The sequence below is a fragment of the Chiloscyllium plagiosum genome, chromosome 17 (assembly GCF_004010195.1).
Source record: "Chiloscyllium plagiosum isolate BGI_BamShark_2017 chromosome 17, ASM401019v2, whole genome shotgun sequence".
Lineage (NCBI taxonomy): Eukaryota > Metazoa > Chordata > Chondrichthyes > Orectolobiformes > Hemiscylliidae > Chiloscyllium > Chiloscyllium plagiosum.
This window is the reverse complement of record NC_057726.1, coordinates 66,298,394-66,308,984: the sequence shown is the minus strand read 5'-3', so window position 1 is coordinate 66,308,984 and position 10,591 is coordinate 66,298,394. Positions and strand designations below refer to the sequence as shown.

General features: G+C 42.0%; 1 long non-coding RNA gene across 1 annotated transcript in view; it reads left to right on the top strand.

The window, feature by feature from the left end:
- LOC122558583 overlaps positions 1-4,235 on the top strand; it is a 167,921-nt gene extending 163,686 nt beyond the window's left edge. Inside the window, exon 4 of the long non-coding RNA XR_006314190.1 lies at positions 4,069-4,235. This is a non-coding gene — a long non-coding RNA (uncharacterized LOC122558583). The remainder of the gene's footprint in view (positions 1-4,068) is intronic.
- The last annotated feature ends 6,356 nt before the right edge of the window (positions 4,236-10,591 follow it).

Below are 10,591 nucleotides of genomic sequence, written 5' to 3'. Positions count from 1 at the left end.
CCTTGTCTCAGCCGCATCCCTCCAGCCTGGCACCGCCTTCCTGACCTGCAGTCTTTTTCTTGACCTCTCCGCCTCCACCCTACTCCGACCTATCACCTTCACCTTTACCTCTTTCCACCTATCACATTTCCAACGCCCCTCCTCCAAGTCCCTCCTCCCTACCTTTTATCTTCTCCTGCTGAACACTCTCTGCTCATTCCTGAAGAAGGGCATGTGCCCGAAACGTCGAATCTTCTGTTCCCTAGATGCTGCCTGACCTGCTGTGCTGTTCCAGCAATAAAGTTTCAGCTCTCTTCCTGACCATATATGCAGCCTTAAAGGACATGATTTGCACATTTTTGATTCAAATGCAAATCTGTATCATCACATGTTACGCGCACCAGTATATATTTGCGCAACGTGATTTGCAAATTGCATGTTGGTAACTACATACATATATAATATTTGCATACATATATTTGACCTGTGCATGCAAATATTTACAATACCTTATGGCAGCCCTCGACCTTGTTGTCCTGCTGTTGCCTCAGTTTCTTAGAAGTAGGTGTCACATACAGTTGTGGTCCGAACTTATTGTAAAACTCCCCACAAATTTTTCTGAGAAAATGGCATCACGAAGAAACAAATTTATGGCACAGTTTAAACTAGAAGTTATTGAAGTTGCAGAGAAGAACAACAATAGTGTAGCTGCAAGGGAGTTCTGTGTTTCTGAAAAACATGTTCTGGATTGGAGGAAAAAAGCCACACAGTTAAAGGCTATGCCAAAACAGCAGTATGCTAACCGAGGAGAGCTGACCAAGTAGCCCCAACTGGAAGAAAAGATTGCTGACTGGGTAATTCAGTGTCATCCAAACAGAAGCATAGTGACTCGACAATGTATTAGAATACGTGCTAAAAATGAAGCAAAAAAAGGATGGATTCAGTGATTTCAAAGCCAGTGCTGGGTGGTGCAGAAGGTTTATGAAAAGGTATGATTTAGTGCTTAGATAGAAAACCAAGATTACCAGCAGAACTTAATGACAAGTTAATTGGATTCCGTCGCTTTGTAATCAGAAGCCTGAAGCAAAACTGGTACAGGCTGTCATGCATCAGCAATAAGGACAAAATACCAATGAAATTTGGTATGCTAGGGAACAGAACTGTGGTCAAGATTGGAACAAGAACAGTTTTAGTTAAGACTACTGGCCATGGAAGGAGTCGATTCATTGTGGTACTTGGTTGAATGGCAGATGGAACGAAGTTAAAGCCTATGGTTATTTTTAAGCGGAGAACTCAGCCCAGACAGAAATTTCTGAAAGGCATTGTGGTCCTCTTCCATGCAAAAGGATGGATGGATGAATGAAGGTGACTGCAAAAGTTAGATTGGGGAGGTCTGGAATATGCGACCAAGTGGACTTGGAAAGGAAGAAATCTTACTGGTTTGAGATATGTACAGATCTCACAGTGAAAAGTGTTATCAGTGAACTTTGAGCTAAAAATACTGACATTGCAATGGTTCCTGGAGGTCTTACGAGCACGGTACAGCCACTGGATGTTAGCATCAATAAACCTTAGGACGGAAGAAATGGGACACTTAGATGCAAGAAGGGGAGAAAAGCTTCACAAAGAGTGACAACATGCGTGCTCCATTACTTGCAGCTGTGAGTGGATTGTTGAGACCTGGAAAGAGATGAAAACTGAAATTATTGTGAAAGCCTTCAAAAAATGTGGAATTTCTAATGCTTTAGATGGTAAGGAGGATGACTATTTATGGTCAGATGGAAGTGATGGCAAATTAATTGATGACCCATACAATGATATGCTTGACCCAGACACCTGGAATGAATTATTCAGTGGGTCAATAGATGCAGGCAGTAAATTTGAAAGATTCTAATGTACCTTTGCATGTACCGGTAACTTATGTTTTAAGCCTCTATCCCATAATATTTGTGATATACAGTGAGAAGAGTTTTTTGATGTAAAGTATTTATCATACATTTTTAACAGTTTCATGCAGTCTTTCTTTAATAAAATACTATCAGTCTTTGTTTTTATTGCTCCTCTGTTTTTATTTTATGAACTGTGTGTTGTACAAAAACCCCCAGTAGATGGCCTGACCACCTGCTGGTATGCTTATTAACTTTTGTACACATGCATAGACCCACATGCACTTTACAGTACTGGTAACTAGAATACAGTATGACAGTACCATTCTACCATAGCAGGCAGAATGGAGACAGTTATTTTGTAGGTAAATATTCAATAATGGCCATAATTCTAAGTCAGCCTCCTAATTTCAGCTTAAAACAAGTCTTCAAAACTTGACCTATGCACAGGTATATACACGGTAATGTCACAGCTACATTTTTTATTCCTCCATCCTCTTAACCTGTCTTTGCAGACTCTCTATCTCTCCCCAACAATTTACTTGCCTACCTAATGTGCAGGTCAGGTGAATTGGCCATGCTAAATTGCCCGTAGTGTTAGGTAAGGGGTAAATGTAGGGGTATGGGTGGGTTGCGCTTCGGCAGGTCGGTGTGGACTTGTTGGGCCGAAGGGCCTGTTTCCACACTGTAATGTAATCTAAAATCTAAAAATCTAAATCTAATTTGTCATTGAAAACTTGATCTACTACATTCTGTCCCCTCATCTAAATCTTTGATGTAGATTGTAAATAGTTGAGAACCCAGCACTGATCCCTATGGCAACCCACTAATTACAGCTCGCTAACCCAAAGCATATCTATTTATCACTAGTCTGTGTTTCCTGTCAGATGGCCAATCCTATGTCTGTTAATGTTGTCCCCTATGCCATGAACTTTTATCATGTGTAGCCATCTTTGATCTGACACTTTTGGAAATACAATGCACCTCCTGGTTCTTCTTTATCCACCATGGATGTTGCTTTGTCAAAAAATGCTACGGTTATGATTTCCCCTTTGCAAATGCACGTTGGCAGTTCCTGATCACATTGTGATTTTCTAAGTGTCCTGCTTTAACTTCCTTAATGGATCCAAGATTCTTCTCTATTACAGACGTCCAGCTAATCAACCTACAGTTTCCTGCATTCTATCTCCCTTCTTTCTAAATTAAAGATGTCACTTTTGTGATTTCCCATTCACTGGGACTTTCTAAAGAATTTTGGAAGATTATAAGTAATGCATTTGCTATTTGGGCTGACACCTCTTTTAAGGCCTCACCTCACCTAAGGAGATACAGACCACTACCTCCTGGGAATGTGTCAGCTTTTAGATTCCCCCAGTGATGCTCATTGTTTGAAGTTGATCTCTCCCTTTCACTCATGGGATGTGGGTGTTGCTGGTTGGGTCAGCATGTATTGCCTATTCCTAGTTGCCCTCGAGAAGGCGGCGGTGAGTCATTGTGTTGTGGGTTGGCCCTTAGTGAGGGAATTCCAGGATTTTGACCCAGTGACACTGCAGGAACGGTAATGTATTTCCAAGTCAGGATGGTGAGTGGCTTGGAGGGGAACTTGCAAACACAGTTCCTAGGTCTCTCCTCCAATACTGAACAGAAAAATGCTTCAAATCATCATTTTTTGGGACTCGTCCGCTTTGTTTCCTAGTCCAGGAGCCATTTTTGTTTTAAACTGTTATATTGTTTATTCCTGTCCTGCGAATACTGATTGCTGTTGGGGTGCTGTCTTGCATAAAGACCCCTCAGCACCAGTGGAGTCATTCCTCATGTCAGCCTCGATGTGAAATGCCTTCAGGTTTCCAAGCGGAGGATACCTTCCAGTGAAATCTGATCCTAATCTTAGCTGAAAATGCAAACAGATACCTTCCAATAGGGCTTACTTAACGTGAATCAGCATCATGTTTTCTGGCTATCTTATCCCCGTCCATTCCCTGAAATATTAAGGCTGATTGTGTCCCACCAACTGCATTACAAATGTAATATTTGAAGTGTGAAAGTTTCCTGATTTGATGCAATATATAGCTTTGGAGGTTTCAAATGTACCACAGTGTTTCAGCTAGAACAGCTTGTGTATCTGTAGGGAGCAGGTGAAATTTGTTTACCATTGGTTGTTTATCATTGGTTATTTTGTTCTGCATTACATCATATATTCCAGTTATTTGTGGATAAATGGAACAGTGAACATAGCAGCAACTCTGTAACTTTGAGGTGTTGTCTGAAACGAGAAACATTCGTCTGCAATAATTTAGATTTGAAGTTTCATTGGGAAATCTAACAGTTCCTTCCTGCAAGTGGATTCTCTGGATCACCAACTATAAAAGAGAAGGGTGAGTGCTTAACTTCAGTAGCTTCCAGGTATTTCAGTCAGTTCTTTCTCTCCTATTAGTCATGAATCTCTGTGATATTGTTCATAGCTACACAATCTCTTCATGCTGCTGTTTCTCTTGTGTAATGGCTTTCTGTGTTTCTTTTTTCATCCTTCAAGATCACGTGTAGAATCATACAGTATAAAAGAGGCCCTTCCGACCTCTGAGTCTGTACTACCAAATAAAACATACAGACATTAATACTGCCAATCAGTTATGCCAGTGCTGCTTAAACAAACCAGTAGCGGAGTCATACAGAGCAAGAAGGTTGCAGGTTCAATCCCTCTGTAAAGTTAGCTAGCCTGACTTATCTTCACAGCTAGATTAGATGAAGGGCTTTTTCCCGAAACATCGATTTTCCTGGGCCTCGGATGCTGCCTAATCTGCTGTGCTTTTCCAGCACTACGCTAATTTAGACTCTGGTCTCCAGCATCTGCAGTCCACACGTTCACCTTATCTTCACAACTCCTGAGTTATTGACAGATGACTAAACTTCATTCCTGATCCTCAAAATTGTTTAGTGACTCTTGCTGTCAGTACGTGTGTCAGAACAGGATCAAGCTTGAATTTGAGACTCAGTTTGGGTTCTAGCCCCCTTAGCTTACTCATGGTAGTGAAGGACCTTACAGAGGTTTATACAATCTTGTGGGGCATGGGTAGGCTGAATAGCCAATATCTTTTCCCCAGGGTAGGCGAGTCTAAAACTGGAGGGCATTGGTTTAAGGTGAGAAGGGAAAGATTTAAATGGGACCTAAGGGGCAACTTTTTCACACAGAGGGTGGTGCATGTATGGAATGAACTACCAGAGGAAGTGGTGGAGGCTGGTACAATTACAGCATTTCAAAGGCATCTGGATGGATCGATATGAGTAGGCAGGGTTTAGAGGGATATGGGCCAAATGCTGGCAAATGGAACTAGATTAATTTAAGATATCTGGTCAGCATGGACAAGTTGGATCAAAGGGTCTATTTTCATGCTGTACAATTCAGATGCCTGTGGAACTATTCCTGAGCACCAAGAGAAAAATAGGGCAATAAATGAGAAGGAATTTGCAGCTTTGAGGAGGTGACAAATAGGTTAATTAGCAATTAAAAAGGAAAAAAAATGCTTGGCCCTTCAATTAAAGTCTTAAATTTTGTACAGCTCTCCATTCGATTAATATTTGATGCAGTTTAAAGCTTGTGAAGCCTTTACATTTTATACATTAGAAGGTATTCTTTTAGTGTGTCAAAAGAGAAGCATTCAGAATAAACCTGCCTCTCAATGTGTCTCAATCACTTTGCCAGACATGTTGAGCTGAACCTAATGAGCAACACAACATGAGCAATCATTTGCCCTTTAAATGATATTTACCTCTTGTGCATTATAAGCAACTCCAGCATAATATGAACATGCCTTGTGAAATAAAGGATGGAATTGACCTGGTTATTCCCAGAAATGTATTAACAGGCCTATGTATTAGTAATGAGTTGGTGTAATCTTAGCACTGAAAGCTGTCACATTGCTGCTGAATTATAGGTTCACACTGGGAATTAAACACAAGCTATCAACGAAAACTTGCACACAAGACCGCACATTGGGTAAATGTCACCAAAGCCCAATGGTTTCCATAGAGTTTAATAACTGTCTTTTTTTTATCACAAATGCTCAGGAATTGCAAATTTGCATTTTGTTCTTTGCTCTTAACTTTCATCATTTGTCACCTGAAGAATAAATTTCAAGGCTCTGAGAATTTAACTTCACTGCTCTTCCACATCCCTTTGTTCCCACTTTAAGTTCTCATCCTTGCTTTTAATGGATGAAACTATCAGTTTTAGATATCTGGAGTCAGCTATTGACACTCCAAGGGCAGGTGTAGCTTGATTAGATGGAGAGTCCAAGTCCCTGTCCTGGGAGTTGGAAGGTGAGGATGCTGTGTGGGGATAATGAAGTCAGAAAGGCTCAGGGAGCTGGAGATGGTGGCAGAGCTGGAGAGTTGATCTATGCTGGCCCTGAACATAATGAAAACTTCATAACAACATTGAGGGATACAGCATGGATCTGAATAGAGATGTTTGAAGTACAAAAAGTCATGAGGAGCAGAAGGACAGAAATGTTGGAAATGAAAACAAGCTGAGGATAGAGTCACTGTAGGCTAGACTTCAGCTTGCAAGGCATGTAACTCAAGTCAGGAAATTTCCCAAATTGTAGACCTTGTCTCACTACAGGTGGTGTGATCATGGAAGCAGGACATTACTGGGAGTAGGAGACAGTGAGTCCCAAGGTGCTTAGATACTAGGAGGTAGTGAGGACTGTAGATGCTGGAAAAGTCAGAGTTGATAGTGTGGCGCTGAAAAATGCACAGCTGGTTTGGCAGTATCTGAGGAGCAAGTGAGTCCATGTTTTAGGCTTAACCTTCATCAGCACTTAGAAGGTGCTTAGAAAGCCTTCCTTTGACCCAGTGGCTTTTGAAGGTTTTAGCCCATTATTCCTGTCATTATATGGTTCCTCATAACCTCCATATCAACTTGTTAGTTCCTCTTCCAGTATCCACCATGGAAGACACCAGGTGCAATGAGGAGGCAGGATAAAAAAAGCATCTAAAACTCTAATACAGCTCTCAATATACAGACTTGATTGTGAAAAAGCTCTAATCCAAGAATCTAACAAAGTTTTTAAATCTCAAGTGGTTAATCTCTTGTACAAAAAGCTTTCAGACGTGGGGCTGGAAGTCAGGAGAAAATTGACTGTTTCAAGTCGAGTTTTCTCTTAAGCGTGCATTCCAAACTGATGTAATGCTCATAGATGGACAGAGAGAAGAGGTTTGACTAATATCTTCCTTTTTAAGTCTGTCTAGTTTCCACATTGCCAGTTTCTTTTCTACTATATTCTACTTCATCTGACAAAGGAGCAGTGCTCCAAAGCCTTATGATTTTAAATAAACCTGTTGGACTAGAATCTGGTGTTGTGTGACTTCTTACTTTGTCCACCCCAGTCTAACACTGACATCTCCACATCTAATATAGTGACGTAAAGGTAAAGTCGCCAAAGTCCTATCTGATAATAGGGCTGCTCACTCATTAGAGAGACAACTGGTGGTTTAAGCTGAGAGTCACCATTCTTCAAGTGAGAAGAGAGGTTGAGAAGGAGAGTCCTTCATGGTAACCTCAGCCAGGTACTGGAATTGAACCCATGCAGTTGACATCACTCTGCATCACAAACCAGCCATCCAGCCAACTGAGCTATCGACACTTATCGAGCATAGAACATTACAGCGCAGTACAGGCTCTTCGGCCCTCGATGTTGCGCTGCCCTATGAAATCAATCTGAAGCCCATCTAACCTACGCTATTTCATTCTCGTCCATATGCCTATCCAATGACCATTTAAATGCCCGTAAGGTTGGCGAGTCAACAACTGTTGCAGGCAGTGCGTTCCACACCCCTACTACTCTGAGTAAAGAAACTACCTCTGACATCTGTCCTATATCTATCATTCCTCAGTTTGAAGCTATGCCCCCTCAAGCTAGCCATCACCACCCTTGGAAAAAAGGCTCTCACTGTCCAACCTATGTAACCCTCTGATTATCTTATATCTCTCAATTAAGTCACCTCTCAACTTTCTCTCTAATGCAAACAGCCTCCAGTCCCTCAACCTTTCCTCATAAGACCTTCCCTCCATACCAGGCAACATCCTAGTAAATTTCCTCTGAACCCTTTCCAAAGCTTCCACATCCTTGGTGTAATGCAGTGACCAGAACTGCGTGCAATACTCCAAGTGCGGCCACACCAGAGTTATTTACAGCTGCAGCATGACCTCGTGGTTCCGAAACTCGTTCCCTCTCCTAATAAAAGCTAACACACCATATGCCTTCTTAACAGCCCTATCAACCTGGGTGGCAACTATGAGGGATCTATGTACATACACCGAGATCTCTCTACTCATCTACACTACCAAGAATCTTACCATTCGCCTATTATTCTGCATTCCTGCTACTCCTTCCAAAGTGAATCACCTTACGCTTTTCCACATTAAACTCCATTTGCACCTGTCAGCCCAGCTTTGCAGCTTATCTATATATCTCTGTAACCTATATCCAAGGTCTTAGTCTTGTATGGTTTCCTCTTTATCTCCTTTGGCTTCCTGTTGTGTTATTGTTCTCTCATTTCTGCGAATATTTGCATAATGATCAGGATAGCTCATACAAATACAAGAGACCTGTGTTAGTTTGTTCAGTCAAATACATTTCATCCTATTTCTTTCGAGACCCCTATTCTAGTTTTCCAATATTTCTTCTTTGTCTAAATACAATCCATGGATATTTATGGTCTGTAATGCTTGGCTTAGCTGATATAAAACTTCGTCAGTACAGGCTATTTTCCTTATGACAGTGTCAGTAGTTTAAGCATTAAGGAGTTTCCAAGGTGGTTAAGGTGGAGTCGTGAGGTACCTGGTAGTCCACCTTTAGTGCACAATTCCATCTTGATAAATTAAGGAAAGTGTTCCTCAGGGTGATTAATTCACTCTAATGCTTATTAAAAAGGCTCCAAGCTATTTTGTTGGCTATCACCACAGTTAACCTTTCCTAACAGTAATCACTTGTACAGGAGCAATTAGTAAGGATTTGAGAGCTGCTTAAAGCAATGTTAAGATTTCATTTACTGAGCAGCTGACTATACTGAATTTGGAAAAGAGTTTTGAAAGATATTTTTGACCACTCTGTCAAGATTTCACGAGCGCTTTTACGACATTTGTCCCAGAAATTCTCCAAGGGCTTGACCTAAACGGAGTCAGTACTGTGCTAACATACCTCACTGGAGATCCTATAAGGTTCACCAAGAAACAGAGCTTGGTCATTGAGAGCATGCCAAGCTCTGGGAATGGAACTGGAAGAGAAGCTGAGATCAAGCAAAGCAGCAGTAACTGCTGAAAGGTCAGGAGGATGAGCTAAAATCTTTATCCAGAATCTTCAGACGTTCCTACTCCTACATTCACAGGACCCAAGCAGCTTTTTAGTCATACCTAGGAGGTCCCTACAGAGATCGAGTCCTCGTGGAAGGAAAGCATTAACCTCGCAGCATATCCAGAAGCGTATTACTTAAATCATGGTCATTAAATATTATTAGATTCTTCCAGGCTGCCATAGGCAATATGAGCCACATATCAATTCAGCAAGAGGGTATCTCTGAGGCAGTGTACATTCTGAGGATAGCCACATTGTCACTCTCTACTGTCAGAGGTGATTGCAGGCAGAGATTTCCAGGATTTCACAGGGACTGCAGGATTCCCCACAGCAAAGGTACCATTGTTTCCACACATATGACCCCTGTGTGATCCCCTCATTCACACTCCAAGGTACTCAAAAACAGAAAGGGACTCCGTTCCCTCAATGTGCAGCTTGCCTGTTACTATTAACGGGAGATGATGCAGGTAAACATCTGATGTCCAGGGAACTGCCAGAATGGTTCTAGAATGAGTTAGGTAAAAACAAGGACTGCAGATGCTGGAAATCGGATTCCAGATGAAGGTCTTTTGCCTGAAACGTTGATTTTCCTGCTCCTCAGATGCTGCCTGACCTGCTGTGCTTTTCCAGCACCACTCTAATCTTGACTCTAGAATGCGTTAGTCAATGGTCCCACTGATCTATAAGCCCCAGTGGAATATGCGTGACTTGCTGTTGAGTGATGCCATCTGATTCCCTAAGGAAGCCCCACTTACCAGCCAAGCTCTCTCACAATGGAATGGAACGGCACAATAGAAGACAGCTGACCACTTGGGACATCACTGAGCATACTATCCAGATCACCTAGTAAAAATTTATGTCCTCAGACCAGTCTGTGTCTGCCCTATGGTGTATGGTCATTGAGGGTGACTCAGAGTGCTCTACAAACTGGTGAAATTGAGAGACCAGCTGATGTCACCGGTCAGTGCCAGAGGGGCAAACTTGTGGGACGCAAGCAGGAAGACCAGAAAAACCGAGGAACACGAACATTTTCCAGGTCCCTGGTTTATATCAGGAATGGATGCTCCCTGCCATCTATTTGATTTTGAGAGCTATCTTCCATTATCAGGATCCTGATGCTTTTTGCCACATGCTTTGATTAGATTAGATTAGATTAGATTACTTTACAGTGTGGAAACAGGCCCTTCGGCCCAACAAGTCCACACCGACCCGCCAAAGCGCAAACCACCCATACCCCTACATTTACCCCTTACCCAACACCACGGACGATTTAGCATAGCCAATTCACCTAACCTGCACATCTTTGGACTGTGGGAGGAAACCGGAGCACCCGGAGGAAACCCACGCAGACACAGGGAGAATGTGCAAACT